Raw genomic sequence first — 15,369 nt, 5'->3', positions numbered from 1 at the left:
TCATGAATGTTGGTCCAAAATAGAGCCACTTGCGGGGCCACCCCAGGGCAACTCGGGGGATAATCTAAAGCAAGAGACAAGGAGGCTTGAGTACATGATTGGTGATTTGTTAAAACACAAAGAGAAGACAAAGGACAAGATCGGGAAGCTTAAGGGGATCCTTGATGAAATAGATTAATGATATCTTATGTTGTATTGATATTTTGTTGTAATGATATTTCCAAATTGAACAACTATTGAGCTAAGCTAAGTTGGTCAGTTTTTATGCTGCTTTACAATGATTTCCACTTTTGGATCATTATTTGAAGCCATCAAAATTGGTCCATTTTAAGGAAAAAGACAACAAGAATATTGGCAAGTAGAATATTGAGAAGTAGAATTATGTGAAAATATATAGGCATAAAGCCAGAGGCTTCATATTACTTCATAGATCATCCACTACAAGCCACATGCCTAATGGAGGCTAACTCCAGCATTCTAACCCAAAATGCAGGCAGACCCCAAAACACATACAACTAGCTTAACTTAACAAGCGATCTCATTAAGGACTACTACAACTTCATAGACCAGCAACTTTCTTGTCTGCTAACTTAAGAACTACTACAACTAAGACACCTACTCATCAGTTCTTCATAATGAAGATGAAACAAAGACAACTTTCTTGCCAGCACCAACTTCATCACCATTAGGATCTCTCTACCCACTCCAAGCAGCAAGCAGCATAGCAGCTTGCTGCTTGGTGGGAAAGTTCTTTTCACTAGGGCTGCCAAAATTGGTTGTGCATGCATTGCCTCTTCCGCGCATGCCCCTCCCAGCTATGCATTTTCCTGCATTTGCTTCGTTCCTCTTCATCTCAAGCTCTTCCCTTCTACCTCAACTCCACCAATTGCATCAACAACAGCATTACCAACAAGAACCATAGTTTGAACAAGATGGTCCACATATTCTAGCTCCCAGCGCTAGAAATCACAGGTGACCTGCCAATCAAAGCAATGGCATCTATGAAAATGATTAGTTAGCTGAAAAGGTTAAGTGAATAGACTAACTGAACCACAAAATACCAGAACAGTTAACTATCAAAACTTAGTTATGTGACAATGTTCAGTTAAATAGTTCCTTAGTTTTGCAGTGGCATCCAATACTCAGAATCATAACTATCAGATAAAGCAAATCATACAAGAAAATCAAGCATCCAATACCATGAATCATAACTATTATATCAAGCAAATCAAGCATTATCAGATCATGCATTAGCAAATCAAGCTTTATCAGCTCAAGCAGGGATCAAACCGGTAGAGCGTCACAGGGTCGCCACAATCGGGGCACCCGATCAATGGGACAGCGACGACGCATCCACGCAGTCCAGAGCAAACGGAGCTCGAAGATGGCATGACGACGATGGCAGTGGGTGCGACGACGTCAGTGGATGCGGAGGCGACACTGGATGCAGAGGCGGCAGTGGATGTGGAGGCGGTAGCGACGCCGGTGGCGGCTTAGGGTGCGGTCCGACCAGGTGGGGAGAAGCGAGGGGGAGAGACGAGTGAGGTGGGGAGCGAGCCGACCAGGTGGCGAGCGGGTGCGGCTGCGGTCCAAGCGGATAGGTCGGTGCGTGTAAATACGCGTGTTTTTGCAAAGAAAAAAACATCGATTACTCGCGTATAGCAGCTCATCGACGATATGTAGCTGACTTGTGGGTCAACGCCTACATGGACTAGCGAGTCAACCGCCAAATCAGCGAATACATAGAGCAAAATGTATAATGGGCCGTATGTGAACCCCGTAGGACAACTTTAGTGACGGTATTACAGGTATATGTAACTAGGTGGACTATAATGACCACCGTGAGAAGTATAGTGACGTGCAGTGAATTTTTCTTATAACAAAACACGTATGAACCGTGAAGTCCGGATAGTTACCGGGCAGTTCGAGGATTCGATTTGGAGATGCCCTTAGTGGTGACTGGTTGAAACGTGTTGATTACATTTTCCGTCAGCTTATCTTACCGTAGTTCTTTTTTTCAATCCTTTCGGTTTCGGTAGTGATGCAATTATGTATGCTTGTAATGCACGGGGCACTCTCAATTAAGTAGTACCAGTTGGTGCAATGTGGACGGACCCGTGATCCCATGGCCACAATATTCTACACTGACTAGATCCCAAGGCGCAAATTGATGAAACCTACAGTATATTTTATACTACTCGAGAAAATAAATCCAGCCATGTGGCACATTCATCTCCATAGGCAATCGTGTACCACCACTGCAGAGTGATGTACTGATCTGTGCTACATATAGTCATCTGCTTACCTCTTCCCACTGGGTGACTGCTTCAATCCGTTTAGATATGATCATATGAAGCCGTTTACTCTGCTGCATCATGTTCACGTACTCTGATTATTGGAAGAAATTTAAGTAGGGACATGGCTAGGCTAGGCGTGCTTCTCCATGGCCACGGGTGCGTTGGTTGGTGCTCCAGCCAGTTAGTTGCATCATGGGTTCGTCGGGCAACGAGACTAGTGGCCTGTGATTGCTAACGTTCTCGGTGCCGATCTACTCCGTGCGTGCTTCACCTCATGTCATCATTATTTGTCATGCACTCACTCACGTTTTGCACATCTATCCGACGATTCTAGAGGACCCATGGCGTTGAGCGATTCCAGACTTCCAGTAGTATGTTGTCCGTCGCATAGCTTCGTGATGGCCTGCCTGATGGTGATACGCTGCTTTGCTTCTCGTCCGCGCTTGCTCGTGGTAGGGAAGGCTTAGCGTGCTGGGCTCTCTTGCTCCAGGTTTTAGATGCGATGGTTCTTTTTTGGGAAACGCTTTCAGCCGGTGCGCCGGTCGAACCAACATTTTTTCGTCCAAATTTACTACAACATGGTTAAATTTGCTATAAGTCTTTTTCATTTGTTATAATTTATTTATTAAAAAAATGCATCCACGTTTGGTTGCTACTCGAGTTCGTTGGATTTTTTTTGTTATAACCGACGTCTGATTTTTGCTACAACCGTGTTATTTTTTACACAGTCGGTATCATTTTTTGCTGTAACCGTTCATTAAAAAAGTTGCATGCACGTTCTTCAGAGTTGCAACCCAAGTTCGTCGGATTGTTTTTGCTACAACCCACATTCTATTTTGCTATCACGCATCATCAACGTGTTTTTTTTGCTACGACCACGTTGATATTTTTTTGCTACAATCATATTTTTATTACAACCGTGGACGAAAATTGCTACATCGTGACTGAAATTTGCTGCATCAAAATTTTTTATTGTATGAATAGATCTAACCGTGCGGCCCGCATGCGGCCGGCCGAAAGTCTCGGCCGGCACGACGGCGTAGAGCACTGCATTTTTTTCACAAAAACATCCGTATCTTTTCATCTTCAAATATGATAGTACAACGAACATAAAAAATAGTAGAAAATACATTCAAATTCATTGACCATCTAGCAACGACTACAAACATTGAAACGAACCGAAGGCGCGTCGTCGTCATCGCCCCTCCCTCATCGGATCCGGACAAATCTTGTTGTAGTAGACAGTTGGAAAGTCATCGTGCTAAGGTCCTACAGGACCAACACATTAGAACAACAACCTCCCCCGATGAAGAATAACATAGATTGAAAAAAATAACTTGAAGATACATGAACATAAACGAATGACGAATAAATCCAAACAAAACTACCAAAGGCAGATCCGCCGAAAACACTAGTTGAGTAATAAAAACAGTCCTTTCCACTCACCACTCATGAAATACGTGCCTTATTACGCTACTCATAATAGTTGGTCCTCCCTAGTGATATACAACGCCCTCTATTAAAACGGACATCTTCGTAGGCATACAATAGCGTTTTCTGACCGTCGAGCCCCCCCCCCCCCTCCTCTCCCCGGCCCCCATGTCGTCCTCCCTCACGGCGACTCGGGCGTGAAAGCACATATGCTTCATTGCCGGTTTTGATAATTCATGACAACATATATTGTCTTTTGGACTAACATTTTTATCTAGTATATTTCAGGCATAGTCCACATAGATGCATTGGTTAAGGATTATGTGGAGAAGCCCTAGGGAAGAAAAAGAATAGGATTTGTCAAGCTTCAAGCTACAAGACTCTACATTTTATATTTGTGAGAAATCACATTTGAGTACATAGGAAAGCCAATACTATTAAAGAGGGTGAGGTATCTGTGATGAATTGGTTGCTCAAGTGCTTAGAGATAGTGTTAGAGCATATATCTCCATATGTGGTTTTGGTACTTGATGACAATTCCTATGGACTAATGGTTGCCTTAAGTTACATTTATAGGATTTGTCCATAGGCACTTCTTGAAGTCCATCTGTTGGGTTCAAGGAGTTTATATGATGACCAAGATGGTATTCAAGGTATTATCCAAAGAATGGTCATAGAGACACATGGTTGATCAAGATCTCAGACAAAGAGTAAATCAAGATGATCAACACACAAAGCATACAAGATGTACCGAGAGGGATCAAGTGATCCCATGGTATGGATTCGTCCATAGGCACTTCTTGAAGTCCATTTGTTGGGTTCAAGGAGTTTATATGATGACCAAGATGGTATTCAAGGTATTATCCAAAGAATGGTCATAGAGACACATGGTTGATCAAGATCTCAGACAAAGAGTAAATCAAGATGATCAACACACAAAGCGTACAAGATGTACCGAGAGGGATCAAGTGATCCCATGGTATGGTAAGCATTGTCCATTACGTGTTTGTGTAATAACCCATGGTCTTCGTGAGAGTTTTATGTGGGGGTTAGGTGTGTTTCCATGGGCTTCCGTCAAAGAGAAGATCTCATACAACCCATGAAGTATGACGTCAAGTTGTGATCGTCATCAAGATTGCGATGTGCAAGTTCAAGTGGATCAGCACGAAGATATCATGCTTGAAGCTTGTTGTCCATTGACAAAGAGTAAATCAAGATGATCGACACACAAAGCGTACAAGATATACCGAGAGGGATCAAGTGATCCCATGGTATGGTAAGCATTGTCCTTTACGTGTTTGTGTACTAACCCATGGTCTTCGTGAGAGTTCTATGTGGGGGTTAGGTGTGTTTCCATGGGCTTGCGTCAAAGAGAAGATCTCATACAACCCATGAAGTATGACGTCAAGTTGTGATCGTCACCAAGATTGCGATGTGCCAGTTCAAGTGGATCGGCACGAAGATATCATGCTTGAAGCTTGATGTCCATTGACAAAGAGTAAATCAAGATGTTCGACACACAAAGCGTACAAGATATACCGAGAGGGATCAAGTGATCCCATGGTATGGTAAGCATTGTCCTTTACGTGTTTGTGTACTAACCCATGGTCTTAGTGAGAGTTCTATGTGGGGGTTAGGTGTGTTTCCATGGGCTTGCGTCAAAGAGAAGATATCATACAACCCATGAAGTATGACGTCAAGTTGTGATCGTCATCAAGATTGCGATGTGCAAGTTCAAGTGGATCAGCACGAAGATATCATACTTGAAGCTTGTTGTCCATTGTGGTAGCAATGGACTTGTGAAGATATGCTGAAAAGTGGCTCACCCATAGTGAGTATGGAGGAGCAATCAACTAGTCTTCATCAAGCCAACGCAATCAAGAAAGGTGGTCCATCTTGAGGAAGCCAAGATCATCATCATCTAGCTCAAGAGGACGAGGTGCAAGGTATAGGTTTGCCCTTGATAGGTTTTCTGGTTAGGATAGATTGCTGTACTATCAAGGGGGGCTCTCAAGTGAGTAGCTTGATCGTATCGTTCGTTGAGAGCTCAAACCATTTGCATCCTTGCATCATACTTCTTGGTTCTTGTTTGGTGTTTCTCTTTGTGAGGTTTAGAGCTTATGGTCATCTTCGTGAAAAGCTCGAGTTCATCGAAAACGGAGTCCATATGCATCTACTATGATGTTTTCGATGTTGGAGTTTTTGCCGGTTCTTCATTCATAGAGGACTCAAATCTCTATATCATTGGCATTTTCATAGTTGTTTGGATAGATCTTGTCGTCCTGAATCCAACAAGCTTGGGTTTGCTCGATTCGGAGCTCGTATGCGAAAGTTATGGCTGTTTCAGTGGCGAGCGATAGTACCGCTGGACCTAGCGGTAGTACCGCTAGAGTTGGCGGTAGTACCGCTGGCCCTAGCGGTAGTACCGCTAGAGTTGGCGGTAGTACCGCTGGCCCTAGCGGTAGTACCGCCCCTGGTCAGCGGTAGTACCGCTCCAGGAGCTTAGTACCGCCTGCCTAGCGGTTGTTCGTGGACGGACCTTTTTGCGAAGACTTTCTTGGCGGTGGTAGTGCCTTTGCACTACCAGGGGCCCAGCGGTAGTACCGCTGGGGCCAGCGGTAGTATCGCTGGAGTGCCAGCGGTAGTACCATTGCAGCCAGCGGTAGTACCGCTGGAGCTCGGGCAGAGAGTGGGGGTAACGGTCTGATTCCTTACCCCACTATATAAAGGGGGTCTTCTTCCCCCTTGGCCTTATCCATTCGTTGAGCTCTTGTTCTACCTCCATTGTTGACATTCTTAGAGCTCAATCCCTCCAATGATTCTTGCTTGTTCTTGAGGGAAAAGAGAGAGGAGATCTAGATCCACATCTCCACCAATCACTTTCTCCTCTATGTGAGGGGAACCCCTTGGATCTTGATCTTGGAGTTCTTTGTGAGCTCCTTGTTCTTCCTCTCATATTTCTCCATAGCTTTCGTTGTTGTGGAGGGATTTGAGTGTGAGGGACTTGACCACTTCGTGTGTTCTTGCCATTGCATTAGTTGCATCGGTTTGAGTTCTCCACGGTGATACGTGGAAGTGAAGTTTGAGAAGCTTATTACCTTTGGTACTTAGTACCCTAGATATTGTTCTTCGTGGATGCTTTGGCGTCCTAGAAGCTTGGTGGTGTCTCGGAGCTCAATCATTATGGTGTGAAGCTCCGGGCAAGCGTCGGGGGTCTCCAATAAGGTTGTGGAGATTGCCCCGAGCAATTTGTACGGGTTCCGGTGACCGCCCCCAAGGGTTGCCACGTGTACGGGTTCGGTGACCGCCCCCAAGGTTTGCCATTTGTACGGGTTCGGTGACCGCCCTCAAGGGTCCCTTAGTGGAATCACGGCATCTTGCATTGTGCGAGGGCGTGAGGAGATTACGGTGGCCTTAGTGGCATCTTGGGGAGCATTGTGCCTCCACACCGCTCTAACAGATATTAGCATCCGCAAGGGTGTGAACTTCGGGATACATCATCGTCTCCCCGTGCCTCGGTTATCTCTTACCCTAACCCTTTACTTATGCACTTTACTTTGTGATAGACATATTGTTTATTGTAATATATCTTGCTATCACTTAGTTGTTTATCTTGCTTAGCATAAGTTGTTGGTGCACATAGGTGAGCCTAGTTGTTTGTAGGTTTTGTGCTTGACATATTAAACGTTAGTTTTATTCCGCATTTGTTCAAGCCTAAACCTTAACTATTTTAAAGCGCCTATTCACCCCCCCCCTCTAGGCGACATCCACGTCCTTTTCAGATAGCCACCAAATATACTCAGCCATTCTCCCACAAAAATACTCTTCAAAAGCCTAAACATCAAAATCAGTGCAACCAACTTTTTCCACTCGGCCCTACCAATTTTTCTAGAGATAGAACCTTTGCCCAACCCTAGAATCTCGGTACCACCAACATTCCATTCGCTGCCACCGAAAATCAGTGATCAAGTTTCTAGTATGTCGTTTTCAAGAATCAGAAATTCCAATTCTTGGAATCAGCCTCACCAAGATTTGGAAACTGTCCTAGGTCATCATATCGGTACCATCGATATTCCTATATCCGTCTCGTCGAGAATTCAAAAGTTGCCATATTTTGTGCAAATCTATGCCACCGAAATTCACTTCGGTTTCACCAAATTGGGCAATAATCTTGTAACGGTTGGATTTTGGGAGATACCTATATAATACCCATCCACCACCTCTCATTCATACAGGAAGCACTTAGAACACACATACACTTGCCATATCCATATTGCTGAGAGATAGCCACCTACTCATGGGTTGAGATCAAGATATTCCAATCCATCTATTTGAAATTTGATCTCTAGCCTCCCCAAGTTGCTTTCCACCCAATCAATCTCTTCTACCCATTCCAAATCTATGAAAGAGTGATTGACTGTTGAGGATACTATCTTTTGAAGCACAAGAGGAAGGACTTCATTGTTCTACCGCATCTGTTACCTTTTGGAGGGTGGTGCCTCCTAGATTGGTTAGGTGTTGCTTGGGAGCCTCCTACTTCATGTTGTGGAGTTGAACCAAGAAGTTTGTACACGCAAGGAGATCGCGTACTTCGTGAAGATCTACCCAGAGTAAGGCTATTCCTCCGCGGACATATGGAATCATGGAATAGATAAGGTTGATTCTTTGTGGACCCCTTGTGGGTGGAGCTCTCCATGGACTCTCACGATTGTTACCCTTCGTGGGTTGAAGTCTCCATAAACATGGGTGTACGATAGCACCATGATACGTCTCCATCGTATCTACTTTTCCAAACTCTTTTGCCCTTGTTTTGGACTATAATTTGCATGATTTGAATGGAACTAACCTGGACTAGCGTTGTTTTCAGCAGAATTGCCTTGGTGTTATTTTTATGCAGAAATCAAAGTTCTCCAAACGTCCTGAAAATTTACGGGGAGCAGTTTTGGAAAATATCAAAAATATATGCGCCAAGTTCCACCTCAGGGGGTGGGCCAGTGGGCCACAAGCCCATGCTCTGCCACCACCCCCCTGGTGGCGGTGGACAGGCTTGTGGGGGCCCACAGGCACCTGTCGCCCCCAACTCCAACTCTATAAGTTGTCTTTCGTCCCAGAAAAATAAAAAGAGAAGTTTTCGTCGCGTTTTCGATACGGAGGCGCCGCCACCGCCTGTTCTTCATCTGGAGGCAGATCTGGAGTCCGTCTTGGGCTCCGGAGAGGGGAAATCGTCGTCATCGTCATCATCAACATTCTTCCCTCTCCAATTCCATGAAGCTCTTCGTCGTTCGTGAGTAATCTATTCGTAGGCTCGCTGGGCGGTGATGAGTAGGATGAGATCTATCATGTAATCGAGTTAGTTTTGATGGGGATTGATCCCTAGTATCCACTATGTTATGAGATTTGATGTTGCTACTACTTTGCCATGCTTAATGCTTGTCACTAGGGCCCGAGTGCCATGATTTCAGATCTGAAATTATTATGTTGTCACCAATATATGTGTTTTAGATCCGATCTTGCAAGTTGTAGTTACCTACTATGTGTTATGATCCGGCAACCCCGGAGTGACAATAACCGGAACCACTCCCGGTGATGCCCATAGTTTGAGGAGTTCATGTGTTCACCAAGTGCTAATGCATTGGTCCGGTTCTTTATTAAAAGGAGAACCTTAATATCCCGTAGTTTCCTTCTGGACCCCGCTGCCACGGGAGGGATGGACAATAGATGTCATGCAAGTTCTTTTCCCTAAGCACGTATGACGACACACAGAATGCATGCCTACATCACATTGACGAACGGGAGCTAGCCACATATCTCTCCGTGTTATAGCTGTTGCATGATGAATATCATCCAAACAACCGGCCCATTGCCTACGAGTTTGTCCTACTGTTGCTACTGTTGTTACTTGTCTTGCTCTGCTGCTGCTACTACTGTTGCTACTGATGTTACTTGTCTTGCTCTGCTGCTGCTACTACCGTTGCTACTGATGTTACTTGTCTTGCTCTGCTGCTACTGTTGCTACTACTGTCGCTTGCTACTGTTGCTACTTGCTACTGTTGTCACTACTGCTGTTCCTTGCCGCTGCTATTGCTCGTTACACTACCGTTACTCGCTACTTTGTTGTTACTACTATGCTTGCATATACTAATCTTTCAGGTGTGGTTGAATCTGACAAATTCAGCTGCTAATACTTGAGAGTATACTCTCACCTCCCGACTGGTAAACCAACAAATTGGGTCGAATACTCTACCCTCGAAAACTGCTGCGAACCCACGCGCTGGTGGGCCATCAACAACATTCTTCCAGTTTCATTGCCGGGGAGTGCTAGCAGCATTCTTCTGGTGCCGTTGCAGGAGAAGGTTCGTTGTCATAAGCATTCGTCTAGCTAACGCCAGAGATTGCAGGATCAGCCCTTTTCTAGAGCCATTGTCAGGGAAGCACAACTGACGTAACACCACCTATCGGAACCACGGGAAAAAATCTCCGTGTCCTTCATTGCGTTTGATCCTCCTAAACTCTACTCCTTACTTTCACATGCTATGTTTTACTTTTCGCTGCCATATATGTTGACTAGCATGTGTAGGATGCACTAAACTTGTTAGAATTGCTACAATTAAAATTGGGAAAAGGCTAGGTTTCAATCATTGCAAGTAGTCTATTCACCCCCTAGACATCCCTTCTAGTGATCCCACAATTTGTATGAGAGCTTTGGTCTCCACAGCCTTGGTTTTAAACACCATTGGAGGAAGAAGGATGTGTCTAGTTTGGGGAATCTTTGTTGTAGAGTGTCTATTCTCAATGGGGAGTACTATAGACAATGGAAAGGTGAAATGCTCGATATATTTAATGAATTCCATTTGTGCAAACATGTTAAATATCCATATGTGCCTCCCATTGACCCCTTACATCCTTCTCATGATGATGAAGTCAATATGATTGGCAATCTTAAAACAATTAATCTCATCATTAAAGGACTCCCAAGAATTGTGCTTAATCAAATGAAGAACTTTGAGTGTGCTTATACTGATCTGGAGAAAAGATATCCCGACTACTCCGTGAAATTTTTTGATGTCATTTTCCAAAAATCTATTGTCTTCCAGAAAATGAAGCCCAGTTATCCTAATTTTGATACTTGTCTATTTGAGCTTCGTGACCTCATGCGTGCTAAAGCAGATGTCATTACCATCAATAACATCATTGTTGAAGCTATTCGCATTCAGAAACTTGAATATTGTTATGGTCGAAATTCAAACGAATCTCTTGATTCTTGTGATGAGGATATTCCACTCGATGATGAAAATGTGGAGCATGGCTACTACGATGAAGACAAGAAGTTTGACATCGAGTATGAGAAGACCATGGGGAGCCTAAGTCTTATGGCAAACCTTAGAGACTACATGGTAGGAGGAAAGGAGTGGGTACTTGACAATGGATGCACCGATCACATGACCAGAGATAAAGAAACGTTTCATGAGATCACACCAAACCGTGGACAACGAAGGTATGTGAATTTTGGAGGAAACTCCAAGGGTAAGGTACTTCGTCTTGGTAAGGTGGTCATATCTCATGACAGTTCCATTCAAAATGTCATGCTTGTTGAATCCCTTGGCTACGATCTTCTTTCTATATCTAAATTAGCAGGCTTTGGTTTCAATGTGCTATTTACGGAGATCGATTCCAAGTGTTTCTCCGTGATAATCATAACATGGTCTTTACTGATTTTTCTAGAGGTGACCTATACATTATCGATTTCACAAAACAATCCAAACCTCGTACATGTCTTATTGCACAATCTTCTAAAGGTTGGTTATGACATAGAAGGCTAGGGCATGTTGGTATGCGTAATCTTGACAAGCTTATCAAAGGTGATCATGTTCTTGGTGCTAAACATGTTATCTTTGACAAAGATAGACTCTATAGCGCTTGTCAAGCAGGAAAAAAAAGTCAGTGGAAGTCATCGTATGAAGAACATCATGACTACTAGAAGGCCACTCGAGCTGCTTCACATGGATCTCTTTGGTCCCAACGCTTACAAGAGCCTCGTTGGAAATTATTTTGGTCTAGTTATTGTTGCTGATTTTTCCATATTTATATGGGTATTCTTCCTTGATGACAAGTCGCACGTACAAAATATCTTCAAGAACTTCGCTCGGAAAGCCCAAAATCAGTTTGAAGTGAAGATCAAAAAAGTTTGGAGCAACAACGGATCGGAGTTCAAGAACACAAATGTGGATACTTTTCTTGACAAAGAGGGTATCTCGCATGAGTTATCCGCGACGTACACACCTTAAAAATGGAGTTGCTGAGAGGAAGAACCGGACTCCCATAGAGATGGATAAAACAATGCTTTACAAATACAAGATGCCAAGACACTTCTGGGAAGCTTGTCATGCCAGAAACTAACACTACTTACACAAGGTTCTTGGTAAAACGACATACGAGCTACTCACCGGTAACAAACCCCAAGTTGGATACTTTCGGGTATTCTTCTCAAAGTGTTATATTCTTGATAAGCATCGTCGTTCTAAATTTGCTCCTAAATACCATGAAGGTTTCCTACTTGGTTACGGATCAAACTCTCACACTTACCGTGTCTACAACAATTTCACTTGAAAAGTTGAAGAGATGGTAGATGTGAAGTTTGATGAATCTAATGGTTTGCAAGTCGAACAATTGCCAAATGATGTAGGAGATAAGGAACCTTCGGTAGCCATACAAGACTTGTCCATCGGCAAAATTCGTCCCATGGAGCTGAAGGAAAGAACTTCATCAACACAAGTGGAATCTCCTACTTCGCGACAAGGAGAACCACAAAACTACATGGAGGCATCCACAAGTGGTACATAACATGATTAAGAGGAGGTTGTTTGACAAAAGCTACATCGCGATGATCCACCTCAAACTTCTTCACCACCACCTCAAGGAGATGACGGCTTCAACAACGACGAAGAAGAAGATGATGAGGAAGCTCCACCATCCAACAAGAAAAGGTCGTCACGAGTTCGAGCAAGAGTGGACAAGGATCATTCGCTAAATCAAATCTTCGGTGACATGAAAACCGGGAGAATCAGTCGCTCTAAAACTCGTTTAGCTAACTTTTGTGAGCATTACTCATTTATCTCTAGCATTGAGCCTATGAAGGTAGAAGAAGCACTTGAAGACCCAGATTGGGTGAATGACATGCATGAAGAGCTACACAACTTCGAGGGGAATGAAGTTTGGACACTCCTAGAGAAACCAAAGGACGAGCACAAAATCATTCGTACAAAATGGGTGTTTCGGAACAAGCAAGATGAAGATGGCCAAGTGGTCCACAACAAGGAACTTTTCGTAGCTCAAGGATACACGCAAGTCGAAGGTATGGACTACGATGAGACCTATGCCCCGTTGCTAGACTTGAAGCCATTCATATTCTTCTCGCTTATGCCAATCACCGTGATATTACTTTTTACCAAATGGATATCGAATGTGCTTTTCTAAACGGAGAAATTGAGGAGGAAGTTTTTGTCAAACAACCTCCCGGCTTTGTGAACCCTCAGAAACCTAATCATTTTTACAAACTTTGTAAAGCTTTATATGGTCTTAAACAAGCCCCTAGAGCTTGGTACAAATGCCTAATGGAGTTTCTCATTGAAAAGGGTTTTGAGATTGGTAAAATTGATGCAACCTTATTCACTAAAAGATTTAATGGCAAACTATTCATGTGCCAAATTTATGTCGATGATATTATATTTGGATCTACTAACCACATTTTAGTGAGAAGTTTGGAAGGTTGATGTCCGAGAAGTATGAGATGTCCATAATGTGTGAGCTAAAATTCTCCCTTGGTTTGCAAATCAAACAATCGAGATAAGGTACGTTTATATCTCAAACCAAGTACACCAAGGACTTAATCAAGAAGTTCAACATTCAAGAGTGCAAAGGTATGAAAACTCCCGTGCCTACTAGTGGACATGTTGACCTCGCCAAGGAGGACAAATTGGTTGATCAAAAGGTTAATCGATCAATGATCAGTTCATTGCTATATCTATGTGCCTCCCGTCCCGCTATCATGTTGAGTGTTTGCATGTGTGTGTGATATATGGCGGCACCTAAGGTGTGTCATCTAAAGGCTGTGGAAAGAATTGTGAGATACTTGATACATACACCAAAATTTGGCCTATGGTATCCCAAGGGATCTTCTTTTAATCTTGTTGGCTATTTCGGCTAGGACTATGCGGTAGACAAGGTTGATAGAAAATCCACCTCAGATACATGTCAATTTCTTGGGAGATCTCTTGTGTCTTGGTAATCCAAGAAACAAAATTCGGCATCACTACCGTCGTCTATACTGGGGTTTATTACTCATTTTTGTACTTGCTGTTTTATTTTCCAATTACTTCTTCAATTGAGAGAAAGAAAGAGACTAATAAGAATTCTATTATCCCATTTGGAAAGAAACCATCCTTATAACTACCCATGATTGTTTTTGTCTCTAGCATGACCCTATCCCCCATCAGTATTCGTATAGAACTAGACCGAATCTTCCCTGAAATATAGCCTAGGATGATGGTGTCATTCTCTAGCCGAACGCGGAACATTTCATTGGATAGGGCTTCCGTAACTAAACCTTCAAAAGTTACTTTTGCTTCTCTCAGTTTTTTTTCTTTCCTATTTTTTTGTCATATTTTTTTCTCCTATTTTTCCTTTTTTATTTTCAAAATAGGAAGGGCAAGATAGAATTCCAGCACTATAGTTCGATAGGTAGGGTCTCGAAGAGGCCTCCCTCGTTCTTGCTCCCAAAATCAATATCTCCTTGGGTTTTGCTTTTTTCGGCTTCCTTAATTTTAGGAAATAAAGTTGTTCGACCACTTCGAAGTGAAATAGCATTTGCCAAACGGAATACATTGTCGCTGGATCATGTTGTGCGTAATTACTATGGATGACGCAAACTCTTAAGGATAATGGCAATCATGTGAAACATGTTCCAATGTTGTGTGACAATGAAAGTGCTATTAAAATTGACCATGATCATGTGCAACACTCTCGAACTAGCTCGCCCCGATGGTGTTTCTCTCGGTCAAAGGGGGGAAATAGTTGGTGTGGCAGCCACAGCCAACTCAAGATAGAAGAAAGCAAAAGGGATTATCTTAGCATCGCCTCGCGGGTGGTACCAGATCTCATTGGGGATGCAGGGCTAGAGGGGATGCATCGTGCGAGATGAAAAATGGGCGGACCTCGTCTTGTGTGAAGAGATAAGGTAAAGGGAAAAGGCGATGGGCGGGCCCCACTTGAGATGCGTGCATGTGACGACGGTGCGTGATCGGTGCAATTTTCAACCGGTCGGTCGGTGTGCCACGTTTCCCTCTAGACAAACCTAATATGTGAAGTAAATAAAAAGGGAAAAAATCGTGTCGAATATCTTTATAAATTAAGTCAGAATTAACAAAGTTTGATTCAAGACAAGACTAACATACATGGTACAAATGAAAGCGAGGGAGCACCAAAAATCTCTCGAAAGTTAATGCTGGTACTAAAATTCAGAAAGCAAAGGTTTCCCGCAGAAAAGTAGCGAACGCAGACGTTCGGGCGCCAACCACAAATATTCTTTCCTCCCATTTCAGAAAATCTATCCGGACGATAAGTTCGTTTCTCGGCATGCGGGGCC

The sequence above is a fragment of the Hordeum vulgare genome, chromosome 5H, assembly GCF_904849725.1.
Source record: "Hordeum vulgare subsp. vulgare chromosome 5H, MorexV3_pseudomolecules_assembly, whole genome shotgun sequence".
Taxonomy (NCBI): Eukaryota; Viridiplantae; Streptophyta; class Magnoliopsida; order Poales; family Poaceae; genus Hordeum; species Hordeum vulgare.
The sequence above is the reverse complement of the archived record's forward strand: the minus strand, read 5'-3'. Positions refer to the sequence as shown.